At 43.6% G+C, this 18,194-nt stretch overlaps 2 non-coding genes and 1 pseudogene across 2 annotated transcripts; 2 read left to right on the top strand and 1 right to left on the bottom strand.

Moving 5' to 3' along the window:
- Positions 1-3,119: 3,119 nt before the first annotated feature.
- LOC115848799 (glutathione peroxidase 6-like) lies at positions 3,120-14,238 on the top strand (annotated as a pseudogene).
- A 443-nt stretch (positions 14,239-14,681) lies between these two features.
- TRNAT-CGU (transfer RNA threonine (anticodon CGU)) lies at positions 14,682-14,755 on the top strand. The gene has a single exon. It is a non-coding gene; the product is annotated as a tRNA-Thr (tRNA).
- Positions 14,756-17,270: 2,515 nt separating this feature from the next.
- TRNAM-CAU (transfer RNA methionine (anticodon CAU)) lies at positions 17,271-17,343 on the bottom strand. Its single transcript has one exon. It is a non-coding gene; the product is annotated as a tRNA-Met (tRNA).
- Between the last annotated feature and the right edge of the window lie 851 nt (positions 17,344-18,194).

Below are 18,194 nucleotides of genomic sequence, written 5' to 3' on the forward strand. Positions count from 1 at the left end.
CTAATGTCAAATCAGGAAAGATGAGTGCCCCATGGGAGAATTTCAGATTGAAAGTGTAAGAATTAGGGAGGAATCAAAGTATTTTAAATATGAGCGATGTCAACAAAACTGACCTTTAGAAAAGTCATAGAATAGAAGCAAAGTGTGGAGGAAGAGAGACTGGAGAAGATCTGGGAAGTATGGGAAGGAGGAAATTTCCCCCTATCCCTCTTGAGTTATTGTGGCTGGACTCATAATAAAATCAACACAAGACAGATTAACAGGAGAAAAAGAAACAAATTTTAATTTGTGTTCATGGAGGTCTTATAGAAATGGGTCCCCAGAAGTGGTCAAAGCAGGCAGCTTTTATACTTTCTAGACAAAGACCAATAAATATGTGAGGACTTGACAAGACAAAGAAACTTAGGCTTTGGGTGCTTAATTAGTGAAAAATCTAAACAGAGTTTGGGCTTGGGGTAGTAAATTGAAGAAGTAACAGGGTTTGTTTATACAGGCTTCTCTGCCCAAATTCCCTTTCTCTGGTGATAAGCATGTCCTGATGCCTCGAGACGCAGGGAATGTACCTTTCACGTGGGAGATTTATTTCTTGCTTTCAGGGAGACAGAGAGGAGGGTCAAAGTGTCTCTCTTGCGTCAATCATTTCTTAAGTAACTAATTCAAAATAATCAACATGCCATTAAGGCATATAAATATATATATATTTTAAACAACAGCAATTTATTTTTGGCTGCGTTGGGTCTTTGTTGCTGCGTGCGGGCTTTCTCTGGTTGCAGCGAGCAGGGGCTACTCTTCATTGTGGAGTGCAGCCTTCTCATTGCGGTGGCTTCTCTCATTGCGGAGCGCAGGCTCTAGGTGCCCGGGCTGCAGTAGTTGTGGCATGTGGGCTCAGTAGTTGTAGCTCGCGGGCCCTAGAGCGCAGGCTCAGCAGTTGTGGCGCAGGGGTTTTGTTGCTCTGCGGCGTGTGGGATCTTCCCTGACCAGGGCTCGAACCCGTCTGCCCTGCATTGGCAGGCGGATTCTTAACCACTGCACCACCAGGAAAGTCTGCCATTAAGGCATATTTTGGGGTGGCCCGCCCTGGCCTCAACGGAAGTGAAGAGACAAACTAAGGGGTGAAAGCAAAGCTCCTGGAAGGAGCTAATAGGGATGTGAACTATGGCTCCGGAGGAGGAGGAGTGAAGGGGAATTGTAGCCCTGAAATACCTTCTGGGGGATCAGGGACATGAGATGTCTGCCCCTTTCCTCCTGCTCAGTGTGTGCTCTGTACCTTCACTTCTCATCACTGGAGGCCAGGACCCAGGGTGCTCAAAAACTTAGGAATATTGGAATAGGAACATGGGAAGTTGGGGTTTTAGACTATTTAATTTACTGATAAGGTCTATTCAGAAGTGTCTCCTCACCACTCAAGGGCTAGTTATTGCAAGATGAGCAAAAGTAAATCGCCTCAGACATTGAAGATTTAGTCACAACAACTGATGATCCATGTGGAACCAGAGCAAGGGTTCTATGGTAAGAATCAGGAATTTGCTTTCACTTCACCATTACTAACCTGTGACCTTTGGGATGTCCCTTCTCTCTGTGGGCTTCAATTTTCTGATGCATAAAGATGAACATGTGGATGATAAATAGACTTCCAGTTGCTTACATGTTTCAGGCCCTGGGCTGAGTTCTTTTCCATCCTCAAAGCAGCCCTAGGAGGTAGACACTATTATTACCCTGATTTTACAGATAAGAAAACTAAGGTACAGAGACATTAGCTTTTTCTGAGATAAGGAGCTAGTCAATACCCTTATCATGGGTATTGAACTCAATGGTCGCTATAGCTTCACAGTCTAAGGTTCAGCCATTTTAAAAAATGAGAATGGCAAGAGGCCAAGGAGCTTGGGAATGTGTGTAGGTCTGTGCCAAAAGAGGGACGCCTTCTGCATGACTGCTCTAAATGCCTCGAGGACCTGCTTGGCTGGATCAGATATCAGCCGTCAGGCCATAGATTATAGGCCTTTGAGAAGAAATCTGAGATAACAGAAAGCTTATCTTCCAACAGAGTTCATGAGAATTCAACCCCATCCAGACTTAAGTTTCAGGAGCAGAGAAAGGCTTTTGTGCAAACCTGGAAGAGGCAGGGCGGATGGAGGGAACTGGTTGTCAAGGGGCTTAGAACTGAAAAGGAAGAAGTTATCACTTCAATAAACAAGGGAGTTTAGTAAAGCTGAGCTGGCAGTGAAAAGCCGGAAGGGAGCAGATGGGAGGGAGGAGGGGTGGGAGAAACAACTCTGACTCTTCACCCATTCAAATACTTTGCAACAACTTTCAGATTGTTACCTTATTAGGACCTCACAGTAAATAGTTTTATGGAGTAAGTGGGGTAGAGATGATTACAATAATTTACAGAGAATGAAGCTCAGTCGAGCCCAAGGCAGTTCCCTAATGCACAGTTTAGATCTTTCTCCTGGATAACTTCCCCCTGTGAATGTGTATCCATCATCTGTGTTACTCCTGCATTAACAAGCCCTTCTCCAGGGGACAGATCTCAGGGCGAAGGGTCTGAGACATGCAGGTCCCCACATCTGGACTTCATAATTAGAAAATACAGTGTGCTGTTGACTAAGTGATGAAAGTCTGAGGGGACAGTACAAAGGATTAATAGTCATCTGGACGATGCTTCTCAAACTTTAGCTTGTGTGTAAATTACATGAGGATCTTAATTTTTAAAAGCAGATTCTGATTCAGTGGTGGTGGCTTTACTTCCTGGATGCAGAGCCAGCACCTAGGAACTGCCTGGAGAAGGTAAAGACAGTACTTCAAGTTCCAAAGAGGGAAGCCTCCGCCTTCACCTGCCAGAGCACGGGGTGCCAGAACACCAGCGGGTGGCCTGACCCGGAGGCACTGGGTGCTCTGAGCCTTCAGGGCTTGCAGGAGTGGGCGGAGGAGTGAGGGGGAGGGGGAGGGGGAGGGGAAGGTTGGAGAGAGGGAAGAAGAAAGGGGAGGGAGAGCGGGGTGGCAGGGAAGGGGCGGTTGCCCATGTGCTAATGCTGCTCTGCGATTGGAGGGCGCATCTTCAAACTGGTCCCTGCCAGGGGCTCAAAAGGAGCCGAGATCCCTGGGGACCTGAGGCTCGCCTACAACTCCTAGTTCCAGCCATGATCCCGCAGTTCTGGGCCTACTGTCTTTTCTCACTGTTCCTGGTCGGCTTCGCTCAGCCGACCCCGAAGCAGCAATAGATGAAGGTGAGTGTCCCGCAGGGAATTTAGTCAATTTAGTGATGACTAAATTGGCCGCCAAGGATGCAAGGAGTTCTCCCTTCTCCCCCTCTACGAAGGACGAGATCCATCTTACCAGCCCTTCCAAACTGACATCTGCCACTGCCACTGCCGTCCTGTGAGGCAGAGGCTCTCCTAAACTCTCTTTACGTGGATCGTCTCCCCTGAGCCTGCTGGGTCACCGGGCCGAAAGTGGGCCAAGGACGCAGGCTGCTCTTGCTGCGTTCCTCTTTGCCACTCCCCCTGGTGGCCACTTGATACCCCAGAGCCCGTCCCCTCCACTCTGGTCTGGAACCTCAGGCACTATTGCGGGTCCGGGAAAGAGGACATGACGTAGCAACTGGATTAGAGGGAGGCTGAACTGGTTGCTCTTGGGGAGGGTGAAACCTCGGGGCAGGTGGAAAAAAAGTTGGTGCTGAAATGTGCCCTAAGGAGTTTTAGGGTTGGGAGAGGGGTTTTTTCTTTTTCAGGGAATAATAAAACACAAAAGGCCCAGAGAGTTGCTGGCCAATTTTAATTTCAGGGGAGGTGATGTGGCATCCTGGAAACAAAGCTTGGATCACAGGGTGATATCCATGTGTGAAACAGACAGCTGGAAACTGTTGAGCCCAGAGCTAAGGCAGCATGAAGACAAGGAAAATGGAGGCACACAAATGACAGCTCACAGGATGATTTCCACTTTTTTAAAAAAAATTGTACCAGAAAGAAAGGCAAATGCTAGAAACTCTTCAGCAGAGAGCTGAGGTAGCATGAACGCAAAAGAGAATGCAGGCACATAGATGACAACCCTTTCTTGGTGGCTTTCTTAGGCTAATACTCTCAAATATTTGGATTAATGTCTGTGCACAGATGTGTATGGATGTATGGAACACAGGGAACGTGCCTGCCCTACGTCATTCTCCTTCTCTCCAAGGATAGTGAAGGGGAAGCTACGCCTGCTATCCTAGTGACAGAACTAACAGGCTTAGAAAATGATAAAAGAGTTTTCTGCCCCACTCTCCCCACAGGAGCTGACCCACAAACAATTCCTTCACTGCATGGGGCAGACATTTATGTACATAGAATTTTAGAGTAATTGAAACTCACTTAAATTACTCTAAAATTCTATGCCTTTTCTCCACATCTCCAGGAGTCCCTCTCCTCAGATAACAGCATTTTAGCTTTTTGCTCCAGGTCCTGTTCGCTCTTTCCCTTGGCATGCTTGTGCGTAGGAAGTCTCTTCCCTTTGCTTCCTGTTTCACATAGAGATAAGAAGAAAGGGGTGTCGAGGATGAATTCTGTAGGTACCAGTGAGCTCCCACCAACAAAACTCTGGAAAGTGCCTTCAGTGGGATCCAGAGGAGGAAGAAGTTATTTGCTGGGCTCTGGGGGAAGGAAATTACAATGTAAGAATATATAGGTGAGAAATTTATGTAAAACATATTTCTGTTATGAGAAACTCTACCAAAATCTGTTAAGAATATTTGCGAAGGGGTGGGATGACTGGAATGTGGTGTTAGGCTGTGGAGGAGAGTGCAGGTAAATTGTAGATCGGAGAATGGAGGGAAATTGTGTTCCTATTCCAGGAATGGGAAGAGGATTATAAAGTGCTTGTCCCACCGTTAAAAAAAAAAGATTGTAAGTTAGAAGATATAAGTTCTACCTGTGGCATTAGCCATAACTAAAAATATCACTTTGAAAATTCTCTTCAGTTCTTAGAGTTTAAAAAAAGTCCACAGATATTGGGGATTATCGTTTGTCTTATCATTGCATCATTATGGTTATTTGTGTCACATTCCAGATGGATTGCTCTAAGGGGGTGACAGGCACCATCTGTGAGTATGGAGCCCTCACCCTCAATGGCGAGGAGTATATCCAGTTCAAGCAGTATGCGGGCAAGCACGTCCTCTTTGTCAACGTGGCCACCTATTGAGGCTTGGCAGCTCAGTATCCTGGTAAGAATGCATGTTTCACCTCTCTTGGAACTAGCTTTGTCAGAAGACCATATTCTAAGTCCAGAAGGTTTTGCTACTTTGTTATTAGGAGGAAGCAGGGGGATGCGGGGGGGATAGCTGATCATCATGTGACTCTATTCCCCTAAATCCTGCCACTGCTCTCTGCTCCTTAGAATGCCAGGAGAATTACCTCCAGATGTGAGAATGAAGATTCTCCCAAAGATTTAGTCAAAGACCACCAGGAACATATCTGTAGTTGAGTTTGTTCCTCGATGTTCTGCGGGAAGACATATACTGTAGACAACCATGGGGCTCTCAGTAAGAAGATGTTAGAACGGACTTGAGGACTTGAGGATCTCGGCTTGTGTTAGGTGATTTGGGGGAAGCCAATGACTGGGTATCTTAATAAATCATATCTACAGAGTAGGAGGAATAAAGCAAGGGTAAAGAAACAGCAATCACTTAGATTGGTAAGAATAGGATGATGCTTGGTCATTTTTGTGATCTGGATAATGTTCATGTATTGTGTGGTTAAAATATGATTAAGGGGCTTCCCTGGTTGCGCAGTGGCTAAGAATCTGCCTGCTAATGCAGGGGACACGGGTTGGAGCCCTGGTCCGGGAAGATCCCACATGCTGTGGAGCATCTAAGCCCGTGTGCCACAACTACTGAGCCTGCGCTCTAGAGCCCATGAGCCACGACTATGGAGCCCACGTGCCTAGAGCCCGTGCTCTGCAACAAGAGAAACCACTACAATGAGAAGCCCGCACACCGCAACAAAGAGTAGCCTCCGCTCACCACAACTAGAGAAAGCCTGTGCGTAGCAACGAAAACCCAACGCAGCCAAAAAAGAAAAACAAAAACCCAAACACGATTATGGAGTGGTCCTTGTTTTTGCCTTGATTCATCATGGTCACTTGTACGGTACTGATCTTCTGTGAAACTGTTTATGTTCAACAGGAGAACACCAAACCCTAGCTGTGACTCCCAGGCCAGAATCTAGCTTTCAGGGGCTGATTTTATCTTTCTCACTGGTGACTTCTGGTAACAGGAAAGACGATTGATCTTTGATATTTTGGAAAACACCGTTGTGTTCTCCAGATGGCAGAGAAGAGGAAATGTAGTTTACTATCTACATAGTATTTAACTGGAGTGAGAGCTATTTGGGAAAATGCTTCATCTTTCCAAACTTGGCTCAACCTTTGGTGGCTGAGGTGGATTTTCCATTTTATTTGTGCACTCATGGGAAAGAGTTTGGAATTCCTGCTGATCCAGAAAAGGTTAAAGTTTTAGATGGATTATACTAGAGATAGATGCAGTTTTTGACATGCCAAGAACTTTATTTTCAGCTTTTTTTAAAAGTTCAAATAAATTCGAAAGATTAATTATACCAGTGCCACCAAAAAATGGATCAAAATAATACATGAATGAATTTTAAGAAATTTTTTTCACATATTGACATCAGTATCTAGTCAACTGATCAAAAATACAAAGTCCTATCAATTTGTCTTAATGGCGCTCCAATAATAAGAAATCCAACAATTTTCTCCTTTTTAAACACCACTTAAATTTAGGCATATTGCAATCTCACTTCTAAGATATATGGTTCACCAAATTTTTAAAAATTAATTAATTTATTTTGGCTGCGCCAGGTCTTAGTTGCGGCACACGGAATCTTCATTGCAGCATTCGGACCCTTAGTTGCAGCAGGTGGGCTCCTTAGTTGTGGCATGCTTGCAGGATCTATTTCCCCGACCAGGGATCGAACGCGGGGCCCCCTGCAATGGAAGCACAGCGTCTTATCCACTGGACTACCAGGGAAGTCCCAGTTCACCAAATTTTGATATTTGAAAATTAACATTCAGCGGTGCTACAGTTTGAATATTCGTGTCCCCCTACAATTCATATATTGAAACTAATGCCCAGTGTGATGGCAATAGGAAGTGGGGCTTTTGGGAGGTGCTTAGGTCATGAGGGTAAAACCGTCACGAATGGGCTTAATGCTCTTACAAAAGATACCCTACAGGGCTCCCCAGTTCCTTCCACCATGTGAGGACACAGGAAGAAGTTGGCAGTCTGCACCCTGGAGGAGGGTCTTGTTCAGAACCCTACCGTACTGGCACCGTGATCTTGGACTTCCAAGTTCCAGAACTGTGAGAAATAAATTTCTCATTTATTTATTTACAAGCCACCCAGTCTGATATTTTGTCTTAGCAGCCTGAATGGACTAAGACAGTGGGGCTGCTTGATTCAGGCAAAAATTATATTAAAATACCCCCTCCACCAAAGCACAACAAAAACCAAATGATTCACATTTACCAAAAGAAGCTAAAGACCTTTTCAATTTAATGTTGAAATTGTGCATAAAAAGATACTCTCAAATTACAGATTTTGAAAAGATCAAGACACTTAAAAGAATTTGGGAGTCACATTGTATTTATTATTTTTATGTACAATCAACTCTAGGGAAAACCTGAAAAGCTAAATACTACTTTTTTAATTTTTATAAAAATCTCAGGATCTAATTATAAGAGGCTAAACAACAGTTTAGTATCATTTAGCAAGTGGGGATTTTCCTCCCTTCAGAAAGTTAAGCTTGAAAAATATGGTAAGCTTAAAAAGTTGTGAGGTGTAAACAGAAGTTCCATGGAATGTAAATCTGCTTTTATATCTGTTTTAGTTTAAACTTATTGAATAGGTAATACAGTCACAGGATTCAAAATTTAAAAGGTACAAAAGGGCTTTACAGTGAAATCTTCCACAGTCCCTTCCCTTTGGGCAACGAGTGTTATCAGTTTGTGGTGTACATTTCCATAAATCTTTTTTTTAATATTTATTATATTATTTATTTATTTATTTGGTTGTGCCAGGCCTTAGTTGCAGCAGGCAGCCTCCTTAGTTGAGACACGTGGGCTCCTTAGTTGCAGCATGTGAACTCTTAGTTGCAGTAGGCATGTGGGATCTAGTTCCCTGACCAGGGATCAAATCTGAGCCCCCCTACATTGGGAGCTCTGAGTCTTAACCACTGCACCACCAGGGAAGTCCCTGCATAAATCTTTAATGCATATGCAAGAAATCAGTTTCTCTGTCTCCTCTCTCTCTTTCTCTCTCTCTTTCTCACACACACACACACAAATGATTCTGCACAGTGCATTTTAACATAATAAAATATCTTTGACATTATTCCGTGTCACCACATGATGAGCTTCCTCATTCATTTTAAGATATAGTTTTCCAGGGAATTACCTGGTGGTCCAGTGGTTAGGACTTTGTGCTTCCATTGCAGGGGGCACAGGTTCCATCCCTGGATGGGGAATTAAGATCCCACATTCCATGTGATGCAGCCAAAAAACGAACAAGACCAAAAAAAGAAAAAAAAAAGGATATAGTTTTCCATTGTATTGCTGTGCTATAATTTATTAAACTAGTTCATGAGAATTATAAAGAGCATCTCATTCAAATTTTACTCCAAATGAACCAAAGTTTGCTGGGTATTTCCGCAACAGGAAGGAAATATTCTTTTTTTTTTTTTTGCGGCACGCGGGCATCTCACTGTTGTGGCCTCTCCCGTTGCGGAGCACAGGCTCCGGATGTGCAGGCTCAGCAGCCATGGCTCACGGGCCCACCCGCTCCGCGGCATGTGGGATCTTCCCGGACCAGGGCACGAACCCATGTCCCCTGCATCAGCAGGCAGACTCTCAACCACTGCGCCACCAGGGAAGCTCAAGAAAGAAATATTCTTGATGGTTAAAGATAAAAGGGATAGTAACTGAATAAATATATAAAGAGAAGAAAGCACTTCCTTTTAAGAAGAGGTCCTTGGGGGAGATGCCAGCAGACAGAGCTGAGTCTGAATAGGACTGGCTGGTGCTGGTCATGGAATCAGTAAATCTGAACTGAAAATGGCTAAAGTTGGAAATAATGGTACAAGTCCAGACAGAGAGTTGGAAAGCTTCCTGGCAGTGGTAAAGAGCAGTTTGGAGTTTGTAGCCTAGAATCCCAGTGAGTGTTCCAGGGAAATGACATCAGTTATGTCACTGGAACTGACAAAAAGGTAGAGAATGCTTTGGAGCTAAGCTTAGCATCTCACTGATTCCCTCAACAACTCCCAGGTTAGAGCACCAAAGAGTGCTCCTGGGAAGGTGACTGGAGTGTCAGGTTGTGTCATCATGGGGCATAGTGAGAGGAAGGGGGTAGCATGTCCATTTTGTTTGCCTTTCCTTAAAACATTTTTGATCAATCAATCAATCCATCAACTAAGGAAGGCAATGGCATTTAAATCTGACTTCTCTTCAGAATCAAGCAGAACCCCGCCTCCCCCCAACACGCACACACAGAGTACTAACCAATCTGTGCTTTTAAAGGAGGGCTCCTATTGGATGATGAAGAGCCATTTATGGGAGCTATCGCACAAGAAAAATGGCAGCTATCGGGATGTGCTTCTGGATACCTATGTTCTAGCTTTTTGCTCTGTTTCCTCAATGTCTGTAATCTTGAACCTTCCCCTTCATAGTCCTCAGCTTACTCATGTGATAAGTGGATAAATCAGTAGTCTTTTACTGCTCAAGGTAGGGCTGCTGGCCGGGCTATCCATGCAGTTCACTCTCTACTTACAGAACTGAATGCACTACAGGAAGAGCTGAAGCCTTTTGGTGTAGTTGTGTTGGGCTTTCCCTGCTACCAATTTGGAAAACAAGAACCAGCAAAAACCTCAGAGATCCTTTTGGGGCTCAAGTAAGTGCCTGCTTGGGACCCTGCAAGACCCTGTCAGGATTTTCCTTCCACATTCTACCTAGAGGCTTCTTATTCTGGAGACTTCTGGGGTGACTGACAGATTAATGGGTTCAAAAACATCATTATGATGCTTTTAATTCAGTCTTGCCCTACTGGCAGTGCTCAATAATTCTCTCTACTTTTCAGTACTTTAATGGTAAGACTACGGGAAATCTAATGGAAAAGCAGCACAGGAAAAAGGAGAAGACACAGGAAATAGAAATGAATCAAGAATCCTAACCTTCCAATTTTCTTTTTTTAAAATTTTTATTGGAGCATAGTTGATTTAAAATGTTGTGTTAGTTGCTGCTGTACAGCAAAGTGAATCAGTTACACATATACATATATCCACTTTTTAGATTCTTTTCCTATATAGGTCATTACAGAGTACTGAGTAGAGTTCCCTGTGCTATACAGTAGCTCCTTATTACTTATCTATTTTATATATAGTAGTGTGTATATGTCAATCCCAATCCCCCTATTTATCCCCCCCCAGTTACCATGAGATTGCTTTCTACATCTACATTTTAGTGTCCCCTGAATTGGCAGGCGGATTCTTAACCACTGCGCCACCAGGGAAACCCCGCAGTTTTTTTTTGTTTTTTTTTTTTAAATCTTTACAGTGGCTATCATGGTGATCATCATCATCATTACTGGCACTACTATTGCTGCAAATTTTTTCCTCGAACCAGAGGTTGCCACAATTTATCATTTAAATTAGATAGACTTGAGCTAATTGAATCTAAGACTAGTGTTGTTGCATAAATCTACTACCCCAACAAACCACCTAGTAGGCATCTAAAATCACTAAGGCTCCGCTAATCACAAAACCTTTGAGGAGAGCCCCTGGACAGGACAGGGATGTTCTAAAGTTCAGAGAACCAGTACTCAGACCTTCTCTAATCATCCTACTCCCAGTTTGTTAAGCAGCCCATCCCTGGAAGTAAGGCCCCAATACCGTCTCCCCCATGACAGTTATTGCATAGATGTAGTATCTTCCCTGTAGACTGCATGGACGCTGGTGGTTGTTGGACTTTGAGAGTGCCCCTGTTAGTTCTGGAAGCTGGATTCCCCAAATCTGATAAAGAGTAGCCAAAGTCCCTCTCATAGCCAGCACATTGAATCTTGCTCTGTGGTCTCGTGAATACTCTTTGACTTGGCTTCAGGTCTCAGAAAACAGAAGCTGTGACTAGCAGTCAGGTACACATAATTTACTGAGAGAGTGGTCTCAGAAGAGGAAATCAGTGAAGCAGAATAGGGCAGGGTAAAGAGAGAAGTAAGGATGCAATTTCTGATGGAATTTAGCTTCAGGTAAATTGCACTATAATTATTTCCATCTTGAAGGAAGAGAGATGGCCTTTTGTAACTCATGTCTGTCAATCTCTAGCTATGGGCTCACCCTCGAGCCCCAGGGGCATAACCGATGTGAGACAGCTCCCTTTGGCTGAAGGAAATTCTCTGAAGAATATAGCAGCTGAAGGTAATACTCTGAAAAAGGGGCAGCTATGGGCCATTAGGAGCCAACACTCAGAGCAGGTAGGGATGGATGGACAATCCTTCAAGCACATCTGAATCAGGCCATGGAGACCATCTACTACCCTGCATGAACAACTCATTATTCGGAGCAATCCCCAGTAGAGGCCCTCACTCAGTCAACATTTTCTCTTTCTTGCCTTCTATCTCTAGGGAATTGATTCTCAAAGCATGGTCCCCTGACCAGCAGCCAACAGCATCCCTTGAGAACTTGTTAGAAATGCAGTTTTTTAGATCACTTTCAAACTTACTGAATCATAAATGAGGGTTGGGGAGGGTGGGGATGCCAGGGTGTGGGTGGGAACAGCAATCTGTGGTTTAAAAAGCCTTCCAGGTGATACTAGTACAGGCTAAAATTTGAAGACCACTGCTCTAGGGAATGGAGAAGCAGCAGAAGGTATTGAAATTTTGACAAAGGATGAATGAGGAAAATCTCTCTAGTATTCCATGTGGCTACCATGTCTTCTGCATGACCACGGCTACAGTGCCTCCCCCGCTCAGCCATTAGGTGTTCCTAGGACCCCAGGGCTGACATGGACAATTCAGCCCCTTGGTTTTCTGTTTCCTCAGTCTCTGACCCTTGTGGTTTCCACCTGGGTCCAAACTCAAGGTGTATTATCTGACAGACTTCCTTTTTGACCAAACTTTAGTCAGGCTTCTCTGAGCCCTCTTCCCTACTAGTCCTCTACCTTGGCCTGTCTTTAGCAAAAATCCTGTTCTTTATGTTTCCCTGTGGAATCACTCCAAGATATTAGAAGTGATTAAGGTGCACAAGAGTGTGTTTGATACTCTCATTGAGTAAAAAGTGGGTTAATGCTATATGCATGCACTTGTCCTTGGAAGGAAACACAAAAATGAGTATGTGCGTCTGTAAGGCTGTAACTCTCCCTCTCTGGGAGGTGGAGATGAGGTGGGAGACTGGGAAGCAGGGAGCGGGGGCATGGTGGTGAGGGGTAAGGAGGGTCTGTTTGATACTTTTTCAGGTTTGGGACTTGCCAAAATGTTACATATACAACATAAAATCTTTTTACAAAAAGAAAAGTCTATCCTTTTGGACTACAAGTCTTGACCAAAGATCTGAAAAATGAGGGGAATATGGGGAAAGTTTTTTCTTTTTAACTGAACCTTAATTTATTATGTATGGTAAAGACAAAGTGCTTCCCTGAACACGTCTCTGCCAAATTATCAACTCCCAAAAAAGCGACTGGAAGGGCTCTCTCCCCTTTATGGAAAGGTCTGTAGAAAAATGATTGGCAGGGGTGAGATTTGAATCTCTGTATCCCAAGAGACTAGCGCCCTCCCCCAACGCTTTGGATCGCTTAGGCAATTTACCTCTATGTACATGGAAAAAAAAAGCAAATTACTTTACAGCTATTTCTAATGCTCAGAAGACATATAAGGAAAGTAAATTCAGTGTGAACTTTGTGTATATTACCTTCTCCACTCCCTTTCAAAAGACACTCGTCGGGAACTTCACGTCCTTCAAGCAGGCAAAATTAGAGTTAAAATTGTATGCTCAGACTATTCCTAGATTCCCACGCACCAAATATCAGGTGCTCCATCCTCCCTGATTCTCTGCGCTGTAATGAATCTTCCCAGCTACCGAGAAAGAGCAAAATTCGGTTTCGGGTGGTCGCCCCTCTGTCCGTCCAACCCGGACCCAGCACCCCCGAGTTTCGCCTCTGGTGCGGTCTCTCATGAGAACGAGGAGTTAGACAGAATAAATCCATTAGAGTCTAGAAAAATCAACCATTGAGAAAACGTTTGAAAATCACCATGGCCGACCTGGCTTTGGAACTGTGACGACCCTGAGATGAGTCTCAGATTTGCCGGCTGAGTTTAGGCGTCGGCGGAGAGAAGTTATATTTCTTGTCCGCAACTTGAAAGCAGACGAACTCCCCTCCCCACTCACTGCCCCCGCATCCCTAACCACCTGGACTTCGAGCCCCGACCTTTTAATAAAGACCCTGTTGTAAAAGACTATGGAAAGAAACATCTGTGCGATAGACCCACAGTTTTTCTGACGATGTTTTTATGGCCTGAATTCCCAAAGTTCAGGGCTGGGATGCGTGATGCGCGTCTTCGTACCCACCCGGGTCCTGCGGGTTCTGACCCTGCGAACGCAGTCTGGACTGGTCCTCGGGTCTCCCCTCTCCCGTCCCGGCCTCCCTGCCCGCATCACCTCAGTGATCCCAGTTCCCGCCTGTCCTGGGGCGGGGCGGGAACTGGGACTCATCCCGACTCCCACGGCCCTTCCCCCACCCACGCGGGGCCTTCTGGGGGCGCGCAGCCGCGAAGTGGTCCAGAGCCCTCCAGCTTTGCTCTCTGCTCGTCCCCGAGGGGATGCGACTGGGAGCTGCGGGGAAGGTGGGTCACCGTGGGGTGCAGGGACCGAGTTAGAGGGGAGAAGGCGTTACCTCTTCTACGAACTGATTTTCAGAAGTACCTGAGTGTGAAAACCTAGTCCGAGAGGAACAGAGGAGGACAAAAATTGGGGGGAACTGAAGTAAACAGCCTTTTTCCTGGTTGGATTTTTTCAGATGCTCACCAAATTTCCTGAGGCGGAAGCTGCAGAGGTTCCTGGCTCCCTGTCCGCACTCCCACCTCCACACCCCTCCTGAGAGGCTCCAGGTGGAAGGTTGTTACAACAGATCTTGACCGTGCTCTTGAGAATGACAGCACGGGATTTGGAGGGAAACTAAACGGGCTGACACCTGTAGTTGAAGGAAGATGGCCTTGACGCCCAGCCTCCTCGGCTCCACCCGAGAGATGCACGTTCCTCCTCTCACCAATCCGGCACCTTCAGGTACCTCAAATGAGTTACTTTGTCACATATGGCCAGTTATTTCATGCAAATCCTTGAAGGTTTTTTAAAAATTACATATAGTTTTTAAAAGGCATATTTCCTTGTAAAAATCTTTACCACTTATTTCCTAGCCTCGACTTTCTGTAACGCTTTTCCTTGGGATAACAGAAAAATCCTTTGTCTAACGCTACACCTGCCTATTACTTTTCCTTTCGTATTTTTCTGTCTCAAGCGCGTTCTGAGGAAGTGAAGCATCTCCCTGGAGTTGGCATATTTTCTGAAGGCAACAGATTAACACTAGACAGTGTAAAGTCATTTTTTTCACCCAATCGAAGTAAAATGGGGTAGATTCGGCTGTCCCCTTACCTTTCAGGTGGCTCTATGGCTTAGTTGGTTAAAGCGCCTGTCTCGTAAACAGGAGATCCTGGGTTCGACTCCCAGTAGGGCCTTGCGTTTTACCCGGAAGTCAACTCTTCCTGAAAATTTATTTTATATTGGCGAGTTAATTGTGTCTTCCTACTAATCCCCCACAAATTCTCACCAAACTTAGAGCGCTAGAACTCAATCAGATACATTACAAGTTATTCGACTGCAATTTGCTCAGATTCCTTACTTCTGAAGAGAAGTAGATCCTTAGGGAGATGACAATTCAAATGCAAACCACCTCCAAAGAATACTGCATGTGACTTTACCTCAATCACTTTTCAAATAGGTTTTGCATTGAACTGTGGTAAAGTGTTTCTGAGCGCCTACAATGTGTTACAGTTTAAAGTACCCAAACAGGAAGATATGTATAATCCCTCTAGAGTCTAACAATCTCCAGCTCTAAAATTGATTTCATTAAATAAGATAAATTAATGAACAATGAATCCACTACTAGCTATAAAGGAAAATTAGGATGTTTGCAGGGGCATGCTTGCCATTTTGAACAGTATATTCCCATGTTACTTCTCTTAAGGAAAACACTAGAATACTTCAGGAATGATGATCAACTGGAAGGAAAAATGTCCTAAACACAAACATTCTATAGCTAGGACAAAGTTGCTGTGAGAAAAGAGCAAGTTGGACAATTCTGCCAGATATCTAAAGCAATTGAGTTTCAGCCCTAAAGATTTATGGAACTTCTGTGTCTTTTTGTCTCCCATTCATTCATCAATTAATTCAACAGCGTAAACTGCTGGTCTTTTATGTACCAGGCGTATTTCTGTCTTTCTTCTTCTTTCTTTCTTTCCTTTTATTTTCAGTTACATTTTTTTCCCCATGTTATGGGAACTTTTAAGATCTACTCTCTTAGCAACTTTTAAATATGCGATTCAGTATCATTAACTATAGTCACCAACCTGTGCATTACAACTTCAGGACTTATTTATCTCATAAGTGGAAGTTTGTACCTTTAACCACCTTCACTCATTTTGCCCGCCACCCCCAATCCCTGCCTCTGGTAACAACCCCAGGCATATTTCTAAGGGCAGGAAATACAGCAGCGAACAAAGCTAACAAAAAGCACTACTCTTACGTATCTTACATTCTGGTGGGGGGGTGACACGGAAAATAAAGAAATGAGTGTGTAAAATAAGTAAGCATATAAGATACTGATGAAGTCTGCAGAGAAAAATAAAGCAATGAAAGAATATGGGGAGAGTATAGGGTGGAGGTATAGTAACCAAAGAGTGTCATCCTGTCCTTTGATAAAATCACTGGCAAATGTTAAAAAATTATTTTTTAACTTTTTAATGAGAAATAGTTACCAAGTGGCTACTATTATTATTCTAAGAACCATGAGTAGCAATATTGAATAATCAGAAAACTGACTCCCAACAATGCCTGGATCTCACCTCCATTCATTTTGATTAGGGCTTTATTGAACTAGTTCACACTGCCTGTATTCAAACCTCAGCTGCTCCACTTATTAGCTAAGGGACCTCTGGCAACTTGCTTTATCTCAATGGTCATCACTGTGCTCCTGTGTGAAATGGAAATAGTAATAGGACTACCTAATAGAGTTAATGGGAGGACTTGAGGAGTAAATACACATAAAATATTTTAGAAGGATATCTAGCACATAAATAAGCAATCAATAAAGTAAAAATTGTGCCCAGAATTGATTATACACAGAGCCTCACTCATTCCAAATTTAGGTGATGATATTTGCAATTTTTGAACTGACGAAATTTAGATGTGTTGATGCTGAAAATGAGTTAAGACTTGGGGGGAACTTGGAATGGGGTTAATATTTTTCCATGTGGGATGGGTGTGAATCTTTGGGGACCAGCAGGTAGACTAAGATGTCCTTTTCCTAATCTCTAAAACTTGTGAATATGCTATCTTGCAAGGCAAAAGGGATGTGATTAAATTAAGAATCTCAAGATAGGGAGATTATCTTGGATTTTTGGATTGGTTCAATGTAATCATAAGGTCCTTATAAGAGGGTGGTAGGAGGGCCAGAGTAAGAGAAGGAGATGAGACAACAGAAGCAGAGGTCAGAGTGATGTGAACATGAGCCAGGGAATAGGGGCATCATCTACAAGCTGGAAAAAAGCCATGATTTCTCTCCAGGGCCTCTAGAAAGAAGGCAGCTTTGCCACACCTTGATTTTAGCCCCTTAAGGCCCATTTCAGACTTCTGACCTCCAGAACTGATAAATAATAAATTTTGCTATTTTAAGGTGGTAAGTTTTTGCTAATTTTCTAGGGCAGCAAATAGTTAATACAGATTTATGGTATGGGTGTGCACTGTAGTCAACGTATTGAAAAACTATCTTGCTGCCAAAGGAAACTGGTACCAAAGAAACCTGCTGAATTTCTTGAAGGACTACAGCCCCATGTATAATCACATCAGACTGACTGACTGGGAGTTAGTCCTAGTACCTACATTTCACACCGCAGAGCTCGATTAGTGGGATAATTTTGTTTACTACCCTGTTTCTTTCTCAAACGAGAGTCTGTAGGAGTGACAAAACTCTTTTGCCTTCTCTGAGGCTCGAACTCAGGACCTTCAGATTATGAGACTGACGCGCTGCCTACTGCGCTAAGAAGGCACTGGCTTGTCTTATTTTCATTAGAACTATCGATTCTCTTTCATGTTTATACGAACTTTCTAGGAAGTTATATTTTTTGAATAGAGTGAAAAATAAGAGTATGTGCTAGGGCATATGTTTACCATTGCTCCGAGTATGTCACAATGATTGACCAAAAGTATTTCAGGATTTTATCCTTGATTGAATATGCCACATGGTGAATTTTTTTTCCATTATGCCTTAAACACCACTTACTGCTGGGGGACATTAGACTTCATTAGATTTCACACTGCCCCACTTCACAACATGTGTAGAAAGTGACATACAGATACGAGGGGCCTGAGCTGGGTCCACAGGCGTGAAGATTTCCAGACTGCACCAATGAAGGACACACAAAAATGTTTAGCTCTGCTGAGGGCGAAGCTGCTGTCTCCTTATCTAGCTCTGGAACTTCCTTGCCTGCCAATGTTCCTCTTACAATCGATGTCTTTGATCATGACCATGACCATGACCTGAAGGCCCTTCTCTTCTGGCTAGAAGTCCAGAATAATGTAAACAGAGGCGAGATAAGGTGGAAGAGATGAGGTGAGATGATTGAGAATGGAGAAAGAATATACTGGATTTCAATCCGGCAAAGTAGAAACGGTCCCAAAATGGAAACTGTAGGACTGAAGTGTAAATCTTGTATGTGCCATCTATTAAGTTAGGAAAAATAATTCACTTGGTTTTCTTGGGAATATGTCAATTTTAAAAACTTCATTATCTGTAAAATGGGATAATATTTCACAGTATTATTTAAAAGACTGAACACTTGACACACACAAAAAAGTTGTTCAATGAATACTAGTAAGTGATACAAATGATGATAGCAA

This window comes from Globicephala melas, chromosome 11 (assembly GCF_963455315.2).
Source record: "Globicephala melas chromosome 11, mGloMel1.2, whole genome shotgun sequence".
Classification (NCBI taxonomy): domain Eukaryota; kingdom Metazoa; phylum Chordata; class Mammalia; order Artiodactyla; family Delphinidae; genus Globicephala; species Globicephala melas.